The 26,339-nt window shown below is 38.3% G+C and overlaps 1 protein-coding gene across 2 annotated transcripts in view; it reads left to right on the top strand.

The window, feature by feature from the left end:
* Positions 1–2,975: 2,975 nt before the first annotated feature.
* The window catches only part of GRM3 (glutamate metabotropic receptor 3), a 209,478-nt gene continuing 186,114 nt past the window's right edge, over positions 2,976–26,339 (top strand). Inside the window, exon 1 of one of the 2 annotated variants that reach the window (XM_072784376.1) lies at positions 2,976–3,948. The gene's annotated coding sequence lies outside the window, so the exon portion shown is untranslated. The remainder of the gene's footprint in view (positions 3,949–26,339) is intronic. The other variant, XM_072784377.1, reaches the window with a different exon arrangement.

Raw genomic sequence — 26,339 nt, 5'->3', positions numbered from 1 at the left:
CCTTCTGACCCCTCACCCCTCATACACTCTCGCTTTCTCTCAAATAAATAAGTAAATCTTAAAAAAAAAAAAAAAAAAAAAGATACTCCACTCATCCAGCACAGGTGGTCTAACAACTCTTGCTTGGGAATATGGAATACTTGGCACCTACTGTCTTGTACCTTCCATTAAAATCAAGACTAAAATATTTTCATTTTTATATTGTGTAATAGTAATTAGAATCTGAATTTGTAGATGATCCAAGGGGGAAACATATTTTAAAAGAAGCTGAAAAATAAGTGAGGCTTAGGTATAAGAAAATAAAATATAAATTTTAATATTTTACATGTATATTATATACTTATGGAGACATAGGTATTAGGCTTCCAGAATTGACTGGTCCTATTTGAGAAAAAGAGTTATATGGAGGAACTTAACAATCACATGGCAGATGGAGTAACTGAAGGCTGAAACAAGAGTTTTCAGCCAGATAATTAGAGGGTGTAGGTAGCCATATAATTTAATGCCAAAAAAAACCTGACACTTTTGAAAAATAAAGTGAGCTCCGAGAATACAACCGGACAATAGTTGTAAACCAGAAATGTCCCAAACAAACTGGACACCTGATCACTTTATATAAAATGTTCAAAATAACTGCACTCTGTGGACTGGTAGTTAGAAACCAGCAATGAAATTGATTTCTAGATTGAGCCAATGGAGATTGGCTCCAAAGGGAATGCTAATGAGAGTGAACTCTGGATCAGAATGAAAACATGGAAGGCATTTTATTCATAATTAATGATGACAGCATATCAACTCTCAATGTTATTTCTGAATGAAAGATGGTACCCTGAACAGGCCATATTATAAAGGCATTATACCAGAAGACAGGGCATTAACTATAAAGTGTCCTAAGAAGAAATATCATTCAAATAAATATAGATGGATTGGTAAAAATTAATCAAAGTCATATAAAATATGAATGAGAAAGAGTGATCTACGTGTCTAAACATGTGCTTGCCTTGAAAAGCCTGGATAACAATAAACATGCAATTTAAAAGTGGGGAGTAGAATTATTTAGAAATTGAGCCCAGTTAGAATATTGAGGGAGGGTGAGGAGAAAGGGAAAGGTCATTTCCTAATTTGCATGCTTTTTAGCCAGAGGTTGTTATTTAGTTCTATCCCTTGAGGCTTTTAAAAGGACCTTGAAAACATGCACGTGTGCACGCATGCGTGCACGTGCTCATGCGTACACACACTGACATTAAGAGTTAAAGCCATGTTCTCAATGATAAATTTAAATTAAACATTATATGTGGCACAACGATGAAAATACCACTGGTTAGCTATAAACTAGAGACTAATAGTTACAGCTGATACTTGCATACTGCCTACACGGTACTTATTAACCCTCAAAATAACTCTGAGACAAGCAATTATTATTCCCATTTTATAGATGATCAAATGAAGTTAAAGTGAAGTTAAGAACCTCGCCATAGGTCACACAGCTAGAAAGGGATGGCAATTAAGGATTCAAATTCAGGTAATATGCTTTCACCAGCCTGAAATGTCTTTACATTCATCATTTCTGTGTGTATGTGTCAGGGGATAAAGAGGAAAGTGTCCCATAAGGCCAGATCCGAGTACAGATGAATAATTTGCTTCAGTATTTCAGACTCTGCACATCACCAACTCCAATATGTTAAGTAGCCTACATGCAGCTAAGGCCATATGCAGTGCTTTCTTTTGTGCAAACACAGCTACTTTTATTTTTAATGAATGAAAACATCAGATCTCTTCGACTTCTCCCTATCTCAGCTGATTCTGATAGTCTTCGAAAGAAAAAAAAGAAAAGGTATCTTGTGGAACATTCTGGAAGGAACTGAAAGCTGCCAACATGGCTTCATGCATATCTGAAGCATTGCAGTGAATAGATCCTTATGCTCTCCTTTGTCCTGTCACTGCTCCTTAATGTGCGCTGGTCTATTGGACAGACATTGTGAAAATTCTCTCTTACAAAAGTGTAACGCGTTTTTGGTACATGTTAGATAATAACAATGAAACACAAAGAGAAGGATGATTTTGCTGTTATTTTGGCACTGCTGTTGCATTCCAGAAAGAATGGTTTTGGAAGACGAACTTCTAGCATTTTTAGAGTTTCACTATTTAATAACACTGTCATTTTAATATACTCCAGTTTCTAGTTTTAGTGGTGTTCACAATGGAGTATGTAAGTACACGTGTCTTCTAAATATTGTCAGCTCTCCGAAAGAATCAGTAGTAAAATTATTTCTAGGTTACAAAAGCAGGCAGTTGTTAAACAACTTAACATTAAATATTAACGAATAAATGTAGCATTGAAGCACTGAGTTTAATTGTCTCCGGCTCTATATAACTCAGTCCTTGTTTAAGGATACAAAGTTAGTGTATCAGGGTTGGGAAAATTAATGGCAGCGAATTTTCGATTCTGAAATTAAGCACAATGTGTTTCTAAACATAGCGAGATCCCTGGAATTTTACCTTTAGGATCGTATCTGTCGCTCGGAGCTTATTATAGCTATTTCCGTGTGGCTTTTTCTCTTTTGTGCCTACGTCACCGGTTTAAGGTTTTTATTTATTTATTTAATTTCAAGAAGAAAGAAGAGGTTCTGTGGAGAGCAGTGCCTGTGTGTGCCAACCCCCAGGAGGGTAGAGGAGGGCTAATGTGGGAGCGGAGGGGTAGGGGTCGCCGCCAGGAGGCTGTGTGGAAGCACAGGAGGACGAGAAGGAAGGCGCTGGAGCACTCCCCTCCGATCTTAATTCCACCTAAGAAATTTAGGAGAATGCGAAAAAGCAGCAGCCCAGCATTCTTGAGGGGGCGTGGCTTCCCTCCCGGGGCTGTCCAATCGCATTCCTTCAGAGGGAGCTCTCCCAAGAAGATTGATGGGGGTTGCTAGGAAACAGGAGCGTCTCCCTCCCGCCTGACCCAGAGACTGTTCGCCCCGGCCCTCTCCAGGGGCTCGCAGCGTGCGCTCAGGCGGTGCGGGGGGCAGAGCGGCACACCCGGCTCTCCGCCGCGCTCGCCGCCTCTCAGCTCCCGCTCTCCCTTTCTCCTCCGGCGTGCGGCCAGCCCGTGGCACGGGGATCGCTGGAGAGTTCTTTCAGGGCCATTAGTCCCTGCTCTCCCGCAGGCAGGAGAGAGCTCGAGCAGAGCTTCAAAGTTGGAGCCGCGGATCCTCCTGCCGCCCCGCGCCCCTCCGCCCCACCCCTCGGAAATTCTCCCACCTTCGCCGTCCTGCCTAAGGATTTCCAGCAGAGCGAGGCGAGGCGGCTCGCAAAACCGCCCCGGCGCGCGTATAGTAACCTCTGGTCTAGGTGCCCGGGCTCACTGAAGACTCTGCAGATACACCCCTGTTACGGGAGGGGGAGGGGGAGGAGAGGGAAAAGGCGAACGGGAGAGGCAGGAAAGGAGAAAGAGAGTGCGAGGGAGAGAATGCCAGGAGGTCCGTGCCTCCGCCGAGGGTCCCCATTAGATGCTGCGGTTTGAGCCTGGCCAAGGTGAAGGAAAGTTGCTTTCCGCGCCTGGGAAGTGGGTTTGCCGGTCAAGCCGAGGGGGGCTCGGCTGGGAAACGCTCTCCTACCCTCCGCCGAAGCCCGCCGGGTCTCCCGCTCTCCCAGCCCCCGCCGGGCCTCCCTTTGCCCACTCCCCCGACCCGGAGGCCTGGATGCTCTGCCGCCGGGCAGTGGTCCAGCGCGCGGCCGGGAGGGGGCGGGGGCAGGGGGCACGGTGACGGGAAGCGGCGCGCACAACTTGGCCATTTCGGGGGCAAAATAAGTTCTTCCTCGGATCTGAAAGGACAAAGCCGGCAAGCTACCTCTTTTGTGTCGCATGAGGAGCACCAAGCATGAGCCGGAGCCCGGGTGCAGGCTCAGCCGCCGCCGCTGCCACCGCGGCCAGCTCCAGTCCGTGCCAGGAGTTGTCGGTGCGAGGTAAGGGGCCCCGACGAGGACGCGTCCCTCTGGAGGGCGCCCGGCTCGGGTGCCGCGTGGGGCAGGCTGCGCCTGGGAAAGTTGAGGCAGAGCCCAGACCGGTCCCTACAGCGCTGCCGGGGGTGGGGCGGGAGGGGGACAGGGGCGAGGTGGGTGTGCGTGAGTGAGAGTTGGTGTGTGTGCGCGCACGTCTGTGTCTCCGGGAGGGAGGCAGATTTCAGGGCGCAGTCCTGCCTTCGGGGTGCGGGTGCGGGGTGCAGAGGCGGAGGGGCTGACTAGCGCTCCCAGACCCCGAGAGACCAGTGTCGCCAGCCAACCACCTCTAGCCTTGCTCCGGGCCCGGGATTCGCTGCCATTCGGGGGCCCCTTAGGCTTTGTGCGCAGGAAACCTTGCGGTGACCGGCTGCCGCCCGGGCGGCTCCGTGGGTGTGGAGGTTGCGCGAGGAGGCGGGCGGCGGGCGGCGGGCAGCGGGGCAGCGGGCGGCGGGCAGCGGGACCGGCCGGCGTCGCAGCCAGGACGCGCTCTGCAGCCGGGAGCGGCCGGGGGGCGGGGGGGGGGGGGTGCTCGCTCTCCCACCAGCAGGCTTGGAAAGCAGCCCTAACTCCATGCCCTGTGCTCTGTGGGGCTGGAGCGAAACATCGAAAAGCCAGACCCGGAGCTTATCTCTTCATCGATCTTGTTCCATTTTCCTATCTGACAAGGGAGGTAACTCAGAGAGGGCGGGAGATTCGCGATCCAGAAATAGACTAGGTGATACATCCAATAAGCTTGTTTCTTAAGGATTTCATTTACGATTCCTTCTAGTTCCTTCCCTGCGCTGAAACAAACGCGGAGGACTCCCTAAGATACAATACTTTTAGACAGGTATCTTAAGGGGACATGCCTCTGCCTTTTAAGTGTTTCGAAGCATTGTAAATTCCGATTAGAAAATAATAAAACTGTACACTTTAAATGATCGGTGGTCAAGTGGTCGGCTAATTTGCTGATAAAATATTTCAACTGTTACGGGAATAAGATGTGTTTAAGGTAAACAATAGTGATAATGACCTAATGGGTCTATGCAGAGTTGGGGTAAAAGAGAGTTGAGGGTGGTGAGTTAAGGATCCCGGCATTCCAATCATAGTGCATTCCTTTGATTTTTCTCTGCTTAATTTTATTTGTGCTTCCTACTCTTAGCACTGTTTAGTAGAGCTATATTGTGTTTCTCTAGGGAAAAAATTAAGCATCGATCTGGAAAGAAACATTATTCATTTACCTAAATCTAAGTCAGCCTCGGTTTATCTGATCACATATTTTAAGGCTGCTACTGGAACTCTAATTGTTTTTGTAAATATATTTAATATAGGCATAAAACACCTCAACTCCTACTACACTAAACTCCCGTGGACTATATACAGTTCCTACCCAAAGATGGTTTAGGACATTCTATTAGTTGATTCTGTAGTGTTATGCATTTTTGAGCTCAAAACAGCTCAACAGAATTTGAGTAGATTCTGGAAGCTATTGCACACTGAATCTTAATAAAGTGGTATTTTTCCCTATCCCAGTGACATTGTCTTGGATTTATAAATACCTTTCATACCTGTAGGTTTTAGCTGTCCATCCTTTCAGGTTCTGATCACCCAGCAGGAGTACACGGATATTTTGCATGATAGGCATGCCCTAAGGCTATCTTGATTTATAGTCAGAGTAACACAGGTGCTAAGGATGGAAACTGAGGAAAAGGAGTCTTGAAACTTATGTTTTCACAAATAAAACAATGAAAATTCAAGAATGCCTTTATTCATTGGGCTGAAAAGACGGATACATGATAAGAATATCTCCTAGTACTGTTGAGTGCCCACCGGCTCCCACAAAATACCTAGGTATAAAGCCTCCTGTTCTGTGAGCCAGATCATTGACAATGAAATGTGAAACCTAACTCATAAAAAATTATGCCAACACAAAGAATAGGTTAAATTTGAGGACTTAGGGGAAAGAGGCATCTTTCTATTTAAATTGAATGGTATTTTTCACACTTTAGGAATACATGATCAATAAGTTGAGAAAATGTATGGAACGCTACATAAACAGAAAATTTTATAAATAATGAAAATATATTCCATGATCTACTCATTTGTATTTGATGGGTCTTTCTAAGAAGTTGTGGTGTACACAGGGAAAGAAATGAGTATAAATCAGATGATTTACCCCACAATTACTAAACATATCAAACTGATAAGCCCATCTCCGATTTTGTTACTGCAATTTAATTTGGTAATTTGAATAAATGCAAAGATAGCATAAAGTGAGTATCTTTATTTTTAATTACATTTAAACTAGTATTTTTGAGTGAAAACATTAAGATAATTGTCAGAAGGTCACCTCACCTGTCTCACTTCACTACTTCATGATAGGTAATCAACCAGAATCACACAAGATTGAGGATGGTCCTATTTTGAAAGACTCCCAATAATAACATTTTTTACAATTTACCTAGGTAACTTTTCCTCTTTCTTATTTCATGTCAAACTTTTTTTTTTTTCGAATCAAAACATTTTGTCTTTCTTGTCTAGTCCTCTTATTGATGTCAGTCACAAAATGGTACATGATTTTTTTTTTTCCCAGGGTCCTAGCTACCTCCTGCCAAAATATAGCCCATTGGCTCGGGATGAAATGTTTCAATTTGTTCTTCTGCACTCAACATCATCCCAAGATAGCATTAAATAAAAGAAGTGAAAATTAGTACCTAATTTCCATTGAAAACCAGAAGGACAGGATGTGTTTATGCATGGTGAAATATGGCCAGAGTTCCAGGGTGAGAATTGTCTCCTCCAAGGATTACTCCCAAAAAAAGGAATAGTAAAGTACTTGTAGTTATCTGGCTTTGCTATTTTACGCAGAGTTTATTGTACATTTTCATCTCTTCTGAGATTCTGCTAAATGCATCCAATTCTGTATTGGATGAATTTGTTGAAACTGTTCCCAAGAAGTAGCATAAAATTATAGAAGATTATCTACCAAGACTGAACACATAAAATGAGTACAATCATAGTAATCACAGAAACAGTAGAAACTATTAGGTCATTCCCCTCCTTCCACTTCTAATGTAGGCTTGGTCCCCATAGCATACTGTATTTTGGAGTATTTCAGTCCAGTCTGGTTTTAAATGGCTCAAGTAATGACTTCTTCTAGTTCCTTTGAAAGACTATTTCACAGTCTAATAGTTCTCCCTGTTATGAACTTCTGTTGTGATATTCAGCCTAATTTTCCCGTGGTTCTATTTTATCTTGTTACTTACTCCCTATTATAACCCCACTGGATCAGTCCATTCTCTTGCCTGATTTAGACTCTTCATCTAACATTCATACAGGACTTGTAGAATACAAAAGCTTTCTGCAGTTACAGGAGAGAATTCAAAGGAGACAGTTCTATATCTGGACATCTTTTCTAAATATCTAAGACACATCTTTCAGGTCATTGGTATGTATATGTATGATTATATGTTCCTAATTATTTTACTAATGGAAGTGTGAGGAAATTTTTCATCTCTGACATTAATGACCTGTGTGAATATTGAGATGGTCCTTTCTAAGTAATGTTCCATGCGAATGCACATTATGAGGCATTTTCATTGCAAATTCAATGTCAACAGAACCCTGTCAACGCCCACACTACAAGGGAATTCTGTGACATTCTGGTCTGATGCTCTACGAAGCCCCAGAAGCTGTTGTCATGTAAATTCTACTATTGAAATCAAAGTGATTTCCATAATTAATAGAATGTGCTAGGAATCTAATAGTGGATATAGTTTAGATGCGTACGTGAACATGATATACATAGTAATTCTGTTAGAATACAGTAGTCCCTTCATACAAAACACAATCTGAAAAGCCAGTATAATTAAGCTCAAATTCATCACTGTGCTGTATCATGAAAAGTAAACTCAAATCATGCATATATCTATGTGGAATATATTTAGATGTATATGGAGGTACCATATGTGAAGGTTACTTTAAAAATAGAAAAGCCTGAAATAACTACAGGAGAGAAAGAGATTTTTATTTTGTTCACTTAAAATCTAGTTCCAAGACATCCATGTGTAGGCTTCTTTTAAGATTCTGAAGCCAATATCTTGGTAGACTCACCATCCCACTCAATTGTTTCTCCAAGTCACAGGCACTGAAATGCAAGTTCTGCTAGACAGTAGAGGAGTAAATGATATAATCAGGAAATAAGTTCGTAGGTTACACTTGGCAACTTCAGATGCCAAAATATAGGTCTAGGAGTAAGGTGAATCAGCAGCCAAACACAGAAATTTAGTGCTGTCTTCTTCACTGCATGGTGAGCACTAGATTGTACACGGAAACATTCATGTGGCTTAAGTTAAGGAAATAGTGAGGAGAAGTGGCATTCTGAAACAGACTATATCTTTCAGGGAGTAAAATCAGAGTTCATGGGATAAATAATTTTTAAACTGGTATTCTCCTTCCTGAAGCCCCAAAGTGTTTATATCATGCCATTCATCACATAGAAAGTACCCCCAAAATGATTTTCCTTTGAAACAAAGGGGAAATCAATTCTCTTGGTATAGGAAAAGTAGGCTATTAATATATTTGTGACTTCTCCCTGGGACAGAGGCCTTCTAAGAAGTCTGTGTCTACAAAGAATATATTTCCTCACTAAATGAGTAATCTTTTGTGGAATGAGAAATTGTACACTGTACAGAGAAATCAATTTGGAAAACATTCATGTATTATCTATACAAGCATAGACTGAAACATCATGTTTGAAAATAAAACCGTATATACACGGTGCCACCATAGAAAGCCCGAGGTAGCTCTCATTTTTAATTCCTTGTCAGAATTTACTTCACTATCATTGTCTGTGTACCACTGCACACACCCACACCCACCCACACACATTTGAGTAAATTCAGTTGGAAGAGTATACGTATGCACCAAAGAGACAAAAATTTTAAAACCATGATACTAAACACAAGTTTGAAAAAAATTACAGTTTATATATGTAGCATGGAATTATTAAGACTACAACAATTTGAGGAGACTCCCCCCAAAACTAGAGTACCACCAGAAAGAAAAGGTAGTTGACAGGGTAGCAATAGGCCAATAAATATTTATTAAGTACCTATTATAACCACAAGAAGATTCTGGACATGCAATAGGGACACAGAAAATGTTAAAACACCCACAAAATTTCACGATTGTGCAGAGCTGAAAGTATTCCAAAAATTAAACTTGAAACTCTAGAATAGTGAAAAGGCTACCAGAATTATCAACTGGATGAAAAAAAACTGGTTCTTTAACTGACAGATATGTTTAGATTTAAAATTTCTAATACAGAGGCACCTGGGTGGCTCAGCGGTTGAGCGTCTGTCTGCCTTTGGTTCAGGTAGTGATCCCAGAGTCCTGGGATCCAGTACCGCATGAGGCTTCCCGCAGGGAGCCTGCTTCTCCCTCTGCCTATGTCTCTGCCTCTCTTTCTCTGTCTCTCATGAATAAATAAATAAAATCTTTAATAAATCAATCAATAAATAAAATTTCTAATATAGATGTATTTGAGACACTGCTAGATGTTGTGAGATGACAAAATAATGGTATGTCATAACAACAGATGATAACTATTGACCAGCTGCCAAGTGCCAAGAATTCTGCTAAATCATTTCGTGGCTTATTTGATTTAACATTCACAAGAACCCTATAAGGACATACTATAATCTCCATTTTACTCAGCAAAGGAAAGCCCACACAGATAAAGTAATTTCCCCCAGTTCAAGTAGTTAACAAGACTGAACTGGAATTCAGAACGTATGTTCTTACTCCAAGTCCTATTTGTTTACTACTAAGCTATGTTGCCTCCCAATTTTATGCCGGGATTCATTTCATTCAAGTTATTTTTGAGCTTCAAGTAGAGGGACGTATTTTAGCAAAGAGGGAGACCAGCCAGTGAAATAGAACCCACAATGGAGTTCCCCACGCTCAGCCTTTATACATCCCCAGACAGACCCTGTATCTTCTGAAGGGCAACAAAATGCAAATGGGAGAAATAAACTGCAAAATTATATACAGTTAACTCAAACTAAAGGAAAAAATCAAGAATCAGAAAAGTCTCTGAAGACAAGAGGTTTACTAACAAGCTGAAGAATAAACAGCAGGTGGGAAAATGTGAGCAAATTCTATTTCCTGGAGCCTGATTTCGATGAACACCACAATCAGCAAAACTAAGTACAGTGGTAAAGAGTCTCACAAGGAGCCGGCCTGGAGGTGAATAGCATTTCTGCTTTTTAAGGCTAAAATGCTAAGGTTTCTCTCCTCTTTACAACCTAACTCCTTCCCGCCAGGAAAATGAACTGATAAAAATATTTGTATCAAAAATTCAAAATTTCTTTACCCAGCTGAAATAGTCATTCATTCTTTATGTAAGAAATTCTTAGCATTTTATGCATTTGGGCATTTATTCACAACATAGACAACAACTTGAAAAAGGAAAAGTTTAGGGGCTTCAATTTTTAAACACACTAAGAACAAGAGGAGCCAATTGACCTGCTGATGATTCCAAAGACTTGGTCAATCAGTAAGAATGCTCTGGGAAAATCCACATATGATTCTCTGACATGACTGTTTTCCCATAGGCAGGAAACCTGCTGTTTTGATTGCATGAATTTATACTTCATTCCAGACAATCCAAGAGCTGAAATATGAGTCTTTACATGAAAGTGTTTCTCTGATTTGTAATTTGTGCTAGAGTATTTCATGGGCATAAAAAAATGAATAAATATCACAGACCTGTCCCTCCATCTGGTGGAGACTGTTTTCTTTGATTGTTAATAATAAATAGTAGATAGATTACTAATAATATTTTATATTTTGCTTAACAATTTCAATGTGCCATGTGTTGGTGAATATAAAATAACGGAAACTGCTTTCACAAAATATACTGAAATGCATGCCAATTTGGGAGATGGCACTACAAGGTCGAAAACAGTTGGAATTTGTATCTGCCTCAAGAAGATAAAGAAATCTGGAGAATATAATTAACTGTTTCTATCTTGAAGCATCTTATAAAGAAGCAAAGACCTCCACATTCTGATGCATTAATCCTAGTGATTACTGTCAAGTCCAGATATATTGGTGATTAGACCATACCTCATTTCGGAATTAATAAGGAGCCAAGACATAGAACGTAGATTCCTGATATATCTCCTCCATAGACTTTGCTTAAAACCTGCTTTTAGGAAAAATGTTTTGAAGAAGGCTTTTACCCTACCTCCCTCCAAGAAAAGTTTCTTCCAGTACCTGCCTTGGTTCATTAAATTCTCTGAATTTTAAACTAAGTTGTTTCATCCCAAAAGCATAAAAGACCATATGTTTCTGAGTCCATGTAATCCATGTAGTTCACCAACCTTCCAATACATTGGATTTATAGGTTCTTTTTTTTTTTTTTTTTTTTCTTCTTCTATGGTGGAAAGTTGCAGAATGGACAACTATAATTTGTCCTACTTGACAATTTTGCCTAAGAGATGTCCTTCTTTGGCTATGATTTCTTGAACAAACATGATGTAGAAATTTTAGAAGAGACCTTCACTGTGATTATTGAACAAAGCAAGCCCTGGTAGGAAAAGATTGTGATATTATAGAGTGCTCATCTTCCCCATTTTATCCTTCTAAAATCCTAAAGCTGGAGGTGCCTGGGTGGCTAAGTAGGTTAAGCATCCAACTATTTATGTCAGTTCAGGTCTTGATCTCAGGGTATGAGTTCAAGTCCTCCATAGAGTTCATGACCAGCATGGAGCCTACTTGAAATAAATTAATTAAATAATTCATTAATTAGATTAAATTAAATCCTAAAATCCTATTTGTTGCTATGTGATATAGAGGGAATCCACTAACTTTAAGTATATTCTTCAGACAGAGAAAGTTGGAACAGATAAATAGGAGAGAATAAGAAAGTTTAAAGACAAAGTCAGAGGTGGGGCAGCCTTTCCTTCCCACCCTCCCATCTACTATACAAATAACAATCATCTTGACTCTGCTGAAAATTGTATTTATCAAATTATTGCCTGGAAGAGCCTCCCTCACAATCACTTTGAAGTGTACTTGAAATGAAGAATACTGGGGCAGACGTATCCCAGGCTGATGTTGTTTAGTTTGGGATTCAGCAATACACGTATCAAATGCCTTTGCAGATTATTCTCATGCATACTCGAGTCTTAGAAGCACTACTGTCTTAGTCTGCTCAGGCTGCTGTAACAAAATACTGCCGACTGGGTGGCTAAAACAACAGACGTGTATTTCTCTTAATTCTGAAGACTGAGAAGCCCAAAATCAAGGTGTCAACAGATTTTGTTGCTGTTGAGAGCCCACTTCCTGAAGGACCACCTTTCACATGGTGAGGAAAGGGAGTTCTGGTCTCTCTTCCTCTTCTTACAAATATGCTAATCCCATTATGGGAGCCCCCATCCTTGTAAACTCATTGAAACCTAGTTATCCTCCAAAGGTCCCACCTCCAAGTACTAGCACATTGGGATTTCAAAGATGAATTTTGGTATGGGAGGAAAGGAAGACATGTTCAGTCCATAACAATTAGACATAGAATAATGGTCATACATGGAACACCCAATGAATCACTCTACAAAATTAGTCTCCACAGCAAGTCCACTCTCATTAGATTAACCAGTTGTTCAAAATAAATTCTGCAAGCCAGAATATTAATTAATTAAGCTGGATTAATGAAGTGCAGTCCCCATGATTGTGTAATAGATTCATTTTCTGGAAACCTCGTAGTGTTTTCATTGAAAGGAAATTTTCCTTTTATTACCTATAGCAAACTCCACTACGATACACAAACTTGATACATATTTATTAAAATACCAGTATTTGAAGAGTAGTATGAATGAAAATATTCTATTTCTAAAAACAGAAATGCTTCTTGATTTCGATAACTACACACTTAAAACTCAAATTGTCTGTACAACTATATCCCTTTGAGCTGGGGGATGTGGGAAAACATTATTTGTCACAGTTCCCCCCTTTGCCCTCCGGATCTGCCGAGAGGGAGAAAAAATAAAAACCTCATTTGGCAACTTCTTATACATTCTCCACTCAGCTTCTACTTCGTTCAAGTGAATGGTTGCTTAGCTGAAGCTGGCAATCCTCACAAATACTGCCAAAGATAGTTTCCGAAGCAGTGTTCAGAGCCACATGGGAAAAGACTGAAGAGGGAATGAGGGATGGGCAGCAGGGGGTTGGGCAGGCTTGGGCTGGGCCACCAGCTCACTTCCTAGGGGGCCTGAGCAACCTCTTTGTGTTCATTTACATTCCACACTTAATAACTGACTTCATGAAGTGAAAAGCAATAATAATACTAAAAAAATAGACCACATCTCCCCACTCTCCCCAACATTAAAAAACATTTGAATTGTTAAAGCTCAGGCTGTCTCAGGCACAAAAAAACATTAAATTGCTGGAAGTTACACTGTGTCCCTGGCAGATCCTGGCTTCCTTTACCCTCTGTGGTGGTTGCAGTGCTTATACGGATAATGGCCCTTCCACCAGCCTCTCCCACTGACACAGAGTTCTATCTAGTGAGAGCTAAAAGTCCGACACCAATCCAAACCAGTGCCTTCCTTCTTATTTCCAGATTCTAGGAGGTGCACCATCATTTCCCCAGAAAATAGTTCAAGATCTTGGAATTGCCAATGGCATTTTTTTTTCTGTGTGGTCCTCTCTTGATCTTTCCTTCATAACTCATCCTGTGCATGTCTTCTTTTCTCTCCAACTACTGCCAAAACCTTAGCCCTATTCCCATCACTTGTCCCCCAATCTTCTGTGACAGTTCACTTACTCCAGTCGCTCCCTCCTTATTATTTATTTGCCAGATATTTAGCAAATGCCTATGATGTGTGTCCAATCATTGTTCTAGGGATATTGTAGCAGCGAAGAACAACCAAAAGAATTTAGAAGGACTTTTGTACTCATTCAGCTTTCAATGAATAGTGAGAGTCAGAAAATGAACAAGAGAACTAAGGTGCTCTAGAGAAAATACAATGATGTGACAAAACAGTAAAATATGATATCCTGATGTATAGAGAAGAAGGTGGGGATTTGGAAAAGGCAACATTGAGCTACCAGTTGCATTTTGATGAATAACCAAATTTCTCATCCCATTCCCTGGTTTAAAGGGCACTAAATATGAACTCATCATTTGAAAAGGAAGTTTAAACTTCCTAACTTGGCTGTCAAGCTTTTCTGTAAGTATATTCCCAATGAATCTTTCCAACCTTTCTTTCTCAGTAGGATCCTCTCTACCCAGATTTTCTGTTTGTACACAAAATAGACCTTTGAGCATCTCTGTGGTCACAACTTCATTTAGAATGTGCTTCCTGCCTCTTTTCTACAAACCTGTATTTTAAGGCCAATTTCAAAGCTCACCTTATTTAAGTCCATACTGATGATGCTTAATTTGTCCTACCAAAGCCATTTTTATCCACAATATTCGTGTGATCCTCATCAGCTATGGGCTTCAATAGTGAAATATTGTTTTGACCTGAGTAATAGGCAGGAAGAACAATAATTTATGGAAGAAAATCAGAAAGCCAACTGATTTTCATTTCTTATCGCCCCTTTAAAATACATTCAGTAAAATATACTATACTCTGACGTAATTAAATGATAAACCTTAGTTATAACCCCCATTACAAAAACTAGACCCATGTAATAATTAAAACTTGAAACTTTAAAGTCAAGACTCCTCTCTGTCCCCACAGGCACCTAAAAGTGGGGAGTTGAGAAAGAATGATCTAAATCTCCTAAGGTTGTCTTCTCTTCCACTGTTCCTTGTTTCTCTTATTAACTCAAGTTCTGACTCTTCCAAAGTTGGGGATGGAGGGAGGGCATAACCATAACTGGTATGTGAAACAAGAAGTTCTTATCTAACAGGTACCACATGCTCTGGGGCTCCCAGATTTTAGAGCTGATTCCCTCTTAAAGTGTATGTGTGTGTGTGTTTTGTGTTTTGAGACTTCTTTCTTCATTGCTGAGGATCTTACCTCAACTCCTTGACATAAATTTCCCTTTGTCTGAACATACGTCTTTAGCACCTTCTCTCTCAGCAGTACATACTAGAGAGACTCACCTTTGGGGTCTCATTGCCCCTCTAGCCCTTTCTGTGGGATTGCGGGTCTCTCCTTCTCTCTGTCTTATGTCCCTTACCCCACTTTGGTTTACAAAAAAACACACATTCTTGCAGGAACAACACTCAGCATGTGGACCAGGGCAGCAACATTTTTGTACTTCTCCACTGCCAAAACATCTAAACGTCTCTTATCCTCTGTATTTCCCAGTATGGAGTCAAACCTAGCCCATTCTGTGCTGCTATATGGTTTGGTGCATTTCCTTATTCTCTCTCTCTCTTATGAACATCCGTTGACCATACTTTGACATAATGAATGTAGTGCATTTGCTCACTTAGAGGTCTGTGGTTTCTGACTTAAGTGTGAATTTAGCAAAATGCCTCAGTACCACTATACCAATAGATGCTTGTGGTATATAGAAGTATGGTAATAAAGCCTAAGTAAAAAATATTATAACTTTTTATGACCCAGAAAAAAATGTTTTTTATGGGGCTACCTGAATAAAGACTTACAGAAATCAATGCCTGTGAAATAATTCAAGATGTGGCTAAAACATCCATCAGTCTGCCTTCCTAGAATTAGCTCCAAAAGGAGAAAGACCTTATCTTTTCAACAGTCTACAATAATGAATGAAATGCATAGTAATTTTTTTTCACATCATGATTTTTAACATATATTTAATGAATGAAGGAATATGATTTTACATTTTTTATTTACTACCTGGGTATCTTTCTTGCTGAAATATTAACATCAATTTCTTCCCTTCACAGGTTGCACTTCCAAAGTAAGAATACTGTTATACTCTTAATTTTATTCCCTAAATTGTATTATTTTCTTAAAGGCATTTTGGATCACCAACAAAATAACTTCTATAAAAATTTTAAAATTTGGCATGAAAAGTAACATCATTTTAATTAAAACCTTACTGAATTCCCACTATTTTTAAACCACTGGGCAAGGCACAGAGGAGGACAGAGCAAAAAAAAAAAAAAAAATCACAATCTCCCTAAGAATGTATAAACTAATAGGAGAGATGAGATATGTGTATATGTAACTAGTAACTATAGTAACAGGCAAATTCAGGAGCTCACGTAGAAGATGCCTGAGTGGATAATAACACTTCTGCTAGGTATAAATGTAGAAACTATCATGCAAAAAAAAAAATGGCTTCAATGTTGGACCTTTAAAAAAAGGGTGAAGATTTCAGAAAGTGGAGAAAGTCATCGAGAGCTACCCAAAGGTAGAGATGCAGTGTGTGGATATATTTGGGGAACAGTATGTGAACTGGCTTAAGGGTAGACTGTATGGGGGTCACAGGCCTGGTAAAACTCTCAGAACAGGTGGAATAATGGCTAACATTTCTCCTACAGGCAGAGGGAAATCTCTGAAAGCATCTGAGCAGGGGAATCTTAAAGCACAATGTGAAGCTAAATGTGAGGAAACGAAGGTGTAGGACTCAGGGAGACGAGCCAGCTTGTTAGGGCAACAAGTGAGATGTAATGCTGGCCTAGTGATCATGGGAATAGAAAACAAGAATGCATCTAACAGACACAAAGAGAAACAGGGCCTAGTAGATAGGAATTAGCTGTTGGGTGACAAGTACCAGCTAAAAGAGTTAAGCTAATCATTCCCTCCTTCTACAATAGAAAAGGGCATGATGTATCAAATCCCTGCTTCTATAAAGGGAAAGGAGGGCTTCACAAATGGCTATTTTTTAGGAATTTGGGTGAAAAGAAAATTGTAATAACCAACGTCATAACTATTTGAGAACAAGACTTAGAAATGAAATCATTATTTTCTATGTGGTTATGATCTGATAGAATTTATCCACAGATAGTAGGTTAAGCCAGCGTTCTCTCTCCCTCTCCCTCTCTCCCTCTCTCTCTCTCTCTCTCTTTCTCTCTCTCGCCAAGCCTCTACAAGAGCCCTGCCACTGGCTTCCTTGATTCTTGGCTTACTCCTCCAAATCCATCCACAGGACTATAGCTAGAATTATCTCAACACAAATCTGAGCATGTTACTCTCCATTTAAAACTCTCCCAAGGTATTTCCATTGTCTTTGGAATAATCAAAACAGGCTTTACCTGGCCCACTGTGATCTGTGTATCCCTCCAGCTTTTGTCATCCCTTTCAACCCATACCTCTTTTCATCAAACAGAATGGCTTGCATGCTTTGCCCTCCCTCTCAGCCCCGACCTTCTCACAGGCCGGGCAACTTCCCAGAGCACTGGCCCACTCAATTAATAATTTCAGGGCTCAATTAGAATTCTGTACCACTTGTGACTTCCCCTTGCAGGTTGCTTCTTGCTGCTGTGCATACCCCAAGCTGCCTGCACTTCCCTTCGTCACGCTTTATTATTGTCACCAATCTCCCCACTGTAGTCTTTTAGTGCTAAAGAGACAGAGACCAGGCTTGCTTGTTCACAGATGTCTCTCTATTACCCAATAGAGCAAGTATCATATAGTAGAAAATCAATACATATTTATTGAATAAATGGAGTATGGTTAATTAAATCACTCCAGAGCTCATTTTCCTCATCTTTAAAATTGAGTATTGATTTTTTAAGATTCCTTTTAGTCATATATTTTAAGTCACCTTTGTCAATAAAGACAATAGAATTCAGCATCCCAAGTCAGAATCAATATACTTCAAAACCAATGGATCCTGTCGATAAATTTGTATTTTAATTTCTGTCTTAATAGCAAAATCACTAATAATATTAGTGATAAATTTCCTTATTCCTCCACTTGTGCTCATATTGCAAGCATTTTTCCTCTTCATGTCACCTTAAACAGTGAAATATGAGTAGCAGATAAATAGAGGTAAATAATCATAAAAACCGAGACTTGAATCCACGTCCCAAGAAAACTTCCTGGCAGATTTACTCCTCCCTGTAATTTTCATAAATAGAAACACATTTCAGACATTTTCAGAGAAGAGGATCCATAAATCCCCTTTGATAATACTAGTTTCCACAGCCTTTACTCAACAACACTGTAAGGTGTTCCATTTGATACAAACTCTGTTACACTGCTTCTCAAAATGAAATAAATGTGGCTCACACATATATTCTCTATAGCATTTGCAGAGAATGCAGAGAATACTGTGAACAACAATAACTTCTATTAAATACTTACAATATGCCAGGCACTGTTTATTTGCTTTACCCATATTAACTCATTTAGTTCTCACTCCAGTCCTCTGAAGTAGGTACCATTATTATTCCTATTTCACAAAGGAGGAAACTGAGGCACCCTGCCATGGTGACATGGTAAGGGTATAGCTAGGATTTGGATCCAGCAGTTTTAGCTCATGAACCTGATCAGTCAACTATACTGCCTCTCTTGTGAAATCATCCCAAAACTAGAATCTTTAATCTATAAAAGCATTTTGGAAGAATTATATTCTTCATTTAAAAATAAAAAACAACTCAAAACCTAGTGATATTCTGAGCTCTTTGTAGAAAATAAAAATCAGTGGTAGAATCCAATATTGGCTCAACTTGCTAATATTATTGGGTAGATTATATTTAACTGTTTATGCTCCCTATTTTCACTTAAAGCCTTCTAATTTCAGTAGCTTAAGAGTCGGATGCAAGTAAAAGGGCCACTTCTAAGCCTTTATTTCTTCACACGCACACACACAAAAACATTGTTCTTTTGATCTCCAGAATTTGTCCACAGCTTGAAAAGGCAGAATGACAGTGCTCTTCTTCTTTATGTTAAAAGAAATAGATTTTGAAAAAAAAGAAAAAAAACCCTTCTCTTATTTTTTTTTTTTTGGGCGGGGGTGGGAAATACCAGAATCCTTTGTATAAGACAAAAGTAACTAATTGATATATTGGTGAAACCAGTGGGCAGGAAAGGAAATTGTCCTACTTTATTCCTTTTCCTGTCCAACCAGCTCTCAGAATATGTATGTTTATTTACATGTATCTAATTCTTGAATTGATTTATTAAGCTGAGTTTACAAGTTAAAAAGGAAGAGATCTTGAGAAGATAATTACAGGAATACAAATCAAGAGAGGCAACTTTGAAAGAATAGTAATTTTGCTTCTTGAAACTGACCTTAAATCCCTAGGAGGAGGAAAGAACAGCTTAAAGCAACCTTTTCTCTCTATTCACAAGTGATGGCGAATTAATTGTGCAGTTTAGCTGAACTTTGCTTTTCCTTGTATCCTAGGAGAAGATCTCTGACAGACTGGGAATTTTTGCTTGTTTGTAATGTAAACTCAATATCTAGAGACAGTTCTTAACAGCACATGAGCTTTTTGGAAAACCCTAATTCCCAAAACAAACACAGAGGAAAAGGTGAACATAATAATCCAATCGGCAAAAGGAAGAAAAAAAAACCTAGGATGTTTGAAAATATTTATTTTGATAATCTGGTTATAAATATTTCCTAAGAAAAATGCTTGACAACATCCTCAGTCTGACTACAAGATCCAAACTTGCTCATCCATGAAGATATATAAAGCTTGTGGTTTACATGGCTTCATTAGTTGTATTGATTATAATAGCATTTAGTGAACACTTTATCTATTTTTGGTTCATCAACTAGTCCATGCAGTTCTAGCAAAGAGGAGGTTTGAGCATTTGCAGATAAACAGCAACACTGTTAAATGTTGATTTGTTCATTTTGATGGTAAAAATTAAAATATTAATATTCTAACTTATTCATATTGGCTATTCCCATGCATGTATATACCATTTCAATTAGCTATTTAATGTTACCTTATGATGCCAACTCTAAAGCTCCTTCACTTAATCATGATATTTTCATTCACCCATTCAACAGCTGTTAATTAAGCACATATATCAAATTTGTACTCTGTTAGGCCATACAAGCTAAGCAAAAACATAAAACAAAACAAAACAAAAATGGTCCCTGCCCTTAAAGATCTTTATTCACAATTTTAAAACTATACATTTGAAAGATTTTTTAAAAATAGTAAGTGGCATCATAATCCTTCATCTAATTTTTTGGCAGAAATGAGTCAATAAAGTCTATAGGGAAACAGATATGGCTACTTTGGGCTTTCCTTAAAAAATGCTGGAGGCTTAAGAGTCACCCCAAATGAAGTATCTTTCCTTTTTTCTTAGTATTAAGATTTGCTTAATGCTTTTAAAAAGGAAAAGATACTGCAATATAAAATGCACAGATGATGACTGAGAGAAGGGAATGCTCTGAGTCTTAACATACATACATGTAAAAATGCCTCCACTTTATTTAACTTAGCATATTTTGGCACATCTGTCTCTTCTTCCCAGAAACTTTGAATGAGTACTTTCTGGATATATCTGACCCTGTAGTAGGTACTGGGTATCTGCAGATTTGACTTTAAGTAGCTCATGGTTGTATTGTGCAGCACTTACAGAAAATAATGACAATATTGCTCAGGATTTTTAAAAACTTAAGTCGCCCTCAATGGAATGTGGACCCAAAGGAACACATTTTCTAATGTTCTTTTCCTGAAGTTAAAAGGAATTTGGTATAATTATGAAACAAAGTATTCTTGAACAATTTTTTTAAAAGTAATCTGAATTGAATGGCACTGGAACATGTACATGGGACCAATTCAAATTTTACAGAATAAAAAGCGTTCTGCTGCCAATGTTGTTCTGAAATTAATTGCAAAATGTGTTTCTTTAGTGACATCAAAAATCATAAACTAATCAATAAATCAACTGACGCTAGATACCACCATCAGCTTGTAAATTGATTTACTATTATAATTCCTCCACAGAGTGTAATAGACACTTTCCTTTCACAGTTAAATGTTTCTGTAATTAAGATATAATTCAATTTATGCGTACATTTTATGGAATAATATTTCTTTTCTAAAGCGTTGTTCTTAAATTCAGGGTACATCTGGGCAGCCCGGGTAGCTCAGCGATTTAGCACCTGCCTTTGGCCCAGGGCATGATCCTGGATTCCCAGGGTCGAGTCCCATGTTGAGCTCCCTGCATGGAGCCTGCTTCCCCCTCTGCCTGTGTCTCTGCCTCTCTCTCTCTCTCTCTCTCTCGAATAAATAAATAAATAAATTTTTAAAAATTTCAGGGTAAATCTTACAATGAATAGTACCATATTTAAAGGTATACATTAGTTGCAAGCACACTAACTGCCTATCTTATACACTATATGTTCTATAATAATTGTAAATATCCGAATCAAATTTACTTTTAATGTTTTACATATTGTTATAAATGGAAAACTCTCTTTCATCTGGTTTCAAAATGCAGAATTACTTGTTTTGATATCTCATTACCAGAATCAGGAATTATCTCTTAATACTTTTATGATCTCTACTTGAAAATAAGAATTGTTTTATTAATCTCTGCACATTTCTTGTAGGGAAAGCTATGTCCCAGTCAAATGTTGAGTGGGTAAATGAAATAATGGAGGAAGGAATGAGGAAATAAAGACATTGGACACAATGAGCCCTCAATAAATATTAGTTGAGTTATAATGAGCTACTTATGTTGACCTACAGAGTATATTGTCATAGTTCACCGATTTTAATATCTTTCTGTAGTGTTTGCCTTTATACCATCAAGAGGAAATTAATAAATGCTAATGGAAAGAATTGTTTTAATATTTGATGTTATGTATATCTAAGACCTATGTATTTTAAAGAATCTTAGTATATCTGTCTTTGGCTCAAACATCCTTCTCATATAACCAGCTATTTTTCTGAATTGTCTATTAAAAAATGTCTCATGAATAACTTTGATCTTAAAGAGAACTTTTTCAAGATGTGAATTCATACAAAAACACAGCCTGCTTTAATGAGAATTTTCTACACATATTCTAATATAAAATTACTTTTAATGTATCTTCACCTTTACACTTTAACATCAACATATCTAATCCTAATACTAACAAGAGCTACCAAACTTAGCATTTTGTTCTTAAACAGAACTTAACCATTCAGAATTTTTACTATAGTTTCTCATTTATGTTATAGTTTTTCCCCTGTTGAGTTAAAGCAGCACATTAAACTCAAAACCTGCCTCAAATATGGGGCTAGTACAAAGAAATATATTTTAATACAATTAATGAAAATTAAAGGTTTTTTTTGTTTTTTGGGTTTTTTTTTTTGTTTGTTTTTTGCAAATGGTCAGTGACCTCTAAACTAGAAATTGTAAATGTATTTATAAGTTACTTGTTATCTAATAGCAGAGGCCATTTTTCCCAATGAGATGTCTTAGGGTATAAATGTAAACAAGCAAGAACAAAGATCTTGCTATTTATAAATCCACAGAAAAAGAGAACAGATGCAGATAAGTGCTGGTCACTGAAGTAAGAGGCAAGAAAAGAAAAAATGATGGGGAGACCAGTAACTCAGTCAGTTGGGCATCCAACTCTTGACTTTGGCTCAGGTCATGATCTCAGGGTTGTGAGAGTGAGCCCTGAGTTGGGCTCTGAGCTCAGTGGGGAGTCCGCTCAAGATTCTCTCCCTCTGCCCTTGCCCCTTCCCCTGTGGTTTGTGTGCTTTCTCTCTCTCTTTCTCTCTCTCTCTCTCTCAAATAAATAAATAAATCTTTAAAAAAAAAAGAAAAAATGGTGATCATGAAAACAAAAGCAAGTGTTCTGAGAAGTCCATAGTAACTGAGAGGGCAAAGTAGCTCAGATAACCGATGGGACCAAAATTTTAGCATCTTGATCCTAAAAACTAATGAGATGAATACATTTGGTGTCTTAAAAGCCTTTGGAAATTACCATAGAATCAGAATATAGAAAACTGTTCAGAGGGGACAGAGATGAAAATTGAATTTGAGGAAATAGAGTTACTACTCCTCATTTGTATAGCTTTGCAGTAATAGTGGACAATGCAATGGAATGCAATGGAATGGAATAGAATGCAACATGGGTTAAAAGACAACCTATAAATGTTTCTTAACTTTGATTGAATTATGTGACATAATTCCCTGAAGAAGAGCTTGAAGAAGGAGTCCTGGGGCCAGATCAAAAGGCCTTATAGACCTTGTTAAGAATTTTATTGTAAGAGTAATGGTAAACCCTTCAAGTTCCTGTACATGTGCAGTTGATTATCTAGTGGAGGAGAGAGACTAGTTGAATGTCTCAAATATACAGTTGTAACTTACATGCTTGCTAAAAATAAGAGATATACAATGCTATGGGAACACATAATAGGAGGGTTTGATATTACCAAAATCAGGCTTCCATGAAAAAACGACAACTAGAGAATAAGTAAGTGAAGAGGAGAGGAAAAAAAAGTTGTATTCAGAAGGCTGAGCCGAAGCAGAGATCCTGAGAAAGGGGAAAGAATGGCATCTATGAACAACTGAAAGGCCAATGTGACCAGAATATTGAGATCAGGAAGCAACACTGTGTATGTTGAGGGTTGTCCTTAGCCTAAGAACAATGGAAATCATTTAAGTACTTAAAATAGGAATGGAGTCATACATTCTTGTATTTAAAACAAATTAAAACAAAACAAAACACTAGTCTATGGAGAATGGATGAGGGTGAAAGGATCTGAATGCATACAGGTAGACTAGATAATAGGACTTCAGAACACAGAAGATGGTAGTTTGGGCAGAGTTGGCAGAAATAATGAGTGGATGACTTAAAGAAAAATTTTAGGAATTAAAGACTGAAAAGATTTGGTGAGACGTGTTATGGATGTAAAATTTCATCTTGATGTTTACACAGTTTTTCAGGACATTCACAATGAGTCAATCAAGCGATCCGTCAATAAGCATTTATCAAAAAAAAATAAGCATTTATCAAGTGCCTGCTATGACATCAATATATCATTCCTTTTGTGGAAAGCTTGAAATTATTTATGCATTAGAAGCAGACATCACATTCTAGGCATTGCTTATCCCAATTGTTTTTGACACACTAAAAACAAAAAAGTCCTTGTTGATGAATATCCATTGTGTCTTAGGGATTTTGGAACAAACAATGCATTCAGAAGCCATACTAAGCTTATCCAAAAGGGGTGACAAAACCATCTCCACCCAGTACAGCCTGCACAACTGTGGTACAAGCAGTTGGCTGAGAAGCCCCTAGAGAGAGATTCACTAACACTACCACAAAATTCGGCTACATACTCACCTCCTCCTGCCATGTATACTAGTAAATCCAAAGTCACACATATCCCTAATTCCACTCTTTTTAAGATTTATTTCTTTATTATTTAAAGAGCGAGCAGGGTGGGGGGAGAGGGAGAGAGAGAGAGAGAGAGAGAGAATCTTAAGCAGACTCTGTACTGAGCACAGAGCCCAATGTGGGGCTAGAACTCACAACCCCAAGATCACTACCTGAACTGAAACCAAGAGTCTGATGCTTAACCAAGTGGGCTGCCCAGACACCCCCCTAATTCCACTCAACCTTGTAAGGACTGAAGAGAAGTGATAGCAATACCCTTGTGGAGTCCTGGCTAGCATCATTCTAATAGCAAGAAGAGAGACTGCTATGAAAATATTAGGAAGATGAGTTTTCTTGTTTCTGTCTCTCCACTTTCTGGCAAAGATAGCCAAAGACTTCAAAATAAGTCTAATGCAAGTTTTAGAACATGAGAGTTTTATTCTCAGTATCACTGTTGATTGTGGTAGCTGGGAAAGTCTGTTCAGAAAGACATATTTTTCATTAGTCAAACTATTACCTGATACATGAGGAAATCTATTTTTTAGTTCTGTTTTCTTCCTATGCTGCCAAACTGAATATATTTGAGAGAAAAAGCACAATGAAGATGAGCACCACACTTGGTGTTAGGCGAACATGCTATGAATTCTGATTGTGTCATTTATCAGCTGTCCTATCCTGAAAGGTATATTATTACATTTCTTCAAACCTCATTATACCATCTACTTTGCAATGTTGTTCAGGTCAAAGAAGGTAACAAATATAAAATTACCTATTTGGGTCAGGCACATAGTAGGTGCTTATTAAATATTTGCTGAATCTTACCAAAGCTGAAATACTTCTGCATCTGGAGTCATATCCACTGTTCCAAGTTTCTTAATCTTTATCTAATATTAATAATCCCCCCACTATCGGTCAAACTAATTCAATTCTCTTTTTATAATCCAGTCTGAATATTAATTTAGATTCACTAATCAAATGATTTCCACTGATCTTTTAGAATTTTCTTTAGAGAAACCACTATGAATTTTATAGTCTCTTCTATGAACCATATGTTATATTTCTTATGTTTATGAAGATTATATGTGTGTTCTAAAATTAAGAAAGTGAAGATTCCATATAAATTATCACGTGGTACAAGAGGCGAAATAATGCAGAATATTTCCTGGTTTCTTTCATGCCAAACTGCTGGAGCTTTAATAACTTCTGCACTGCAGTGATTATGAAACTAATGCGTATTTTTAAATGTTAACTCAGAGTGTCAGACATTTACAGATATTCGGCAAAATCTTAGGAAGAACAAGTTCGAGGGCTATGCAGTAAAGTGGGCTGTTAGACATATTTTCCATCATTCACGTTTTGTGAAGACTTTTACCCTCTAATCATTTTTATCTAAATTATATAGTAATCCTCACTTTCTGAGAGCCTTGAAGTTAGAAATAAGAACTTGATGTTAATGTTAATTACAGGAGCAAGTTGAAATGTATTTTAACAAAAGCATGAGATATTGAAAGTCAAATAATTCCTTAGAGATTTTAAGCTTCTCTTAATAGGCAGAGGAATCTAGGATAACATTTGGGGAATTAATAACCCATTTTATAGAGAGAAAGAATCTTGCATCGCATAGAACAGAAAATGATCTGATTAGCTTTCCTTTTCTCTAGCTTAACTCCAGAAAACATCTTATTCATGGGAGTAAATGGAAAGATGCTTCAAGAAATCACACTACTTCTTTACAGTCAAAAACATGACTCTATTCACAAAACATCACCTCTCTCAGTTTAGCACACTTCTCCTGAAGGGAATTAAAATAACTGCCTTAGAACTAATACGTGGAATCATCAGTATGTTTCTGGTATTTTTTTTTTTTTTCATCTAAAACCTGAGCACCTCTTAATGAGAGATTTTATCTTTAAGAGTGAATAGCCCTCTCTGGAAGCCAGAGTTTGATCTTTTAAAGCTAATTTTTTCTTTCTTATTCACATTTCCCAAATAGCCCTTTCAAGTTTTAGAAAACCTTTTTTCCTAATGAATTGTAGTATCCAAACCAGCTATTGTTTTGCTTTGCTTTATTTTTTTTTTCATGAGAAAATGAGCTTGTTTATGAAGCACATCTTACTAAAAAGATAGATTGAGGTACT

Source organism: Canis lupus, chromosome 18 (genome assembly GCF_048164855.1).
Source record: "Canis lupus baileyi chromosome 18, mCanLup2.hap1, whole genome shotgun sequence".
In the NCBI taxonomy this organism is placed as follows: domain Eukaryota; kingdom Metazoa; phylum Chordata; class Mammalia; order Carnivora; family Canidae; genus Canis; species Canis lupus.
Note: the sequence above shows the minus strand (reverse complement) of the source record. Positions and strands in the feature narration are given on the sequence as shown.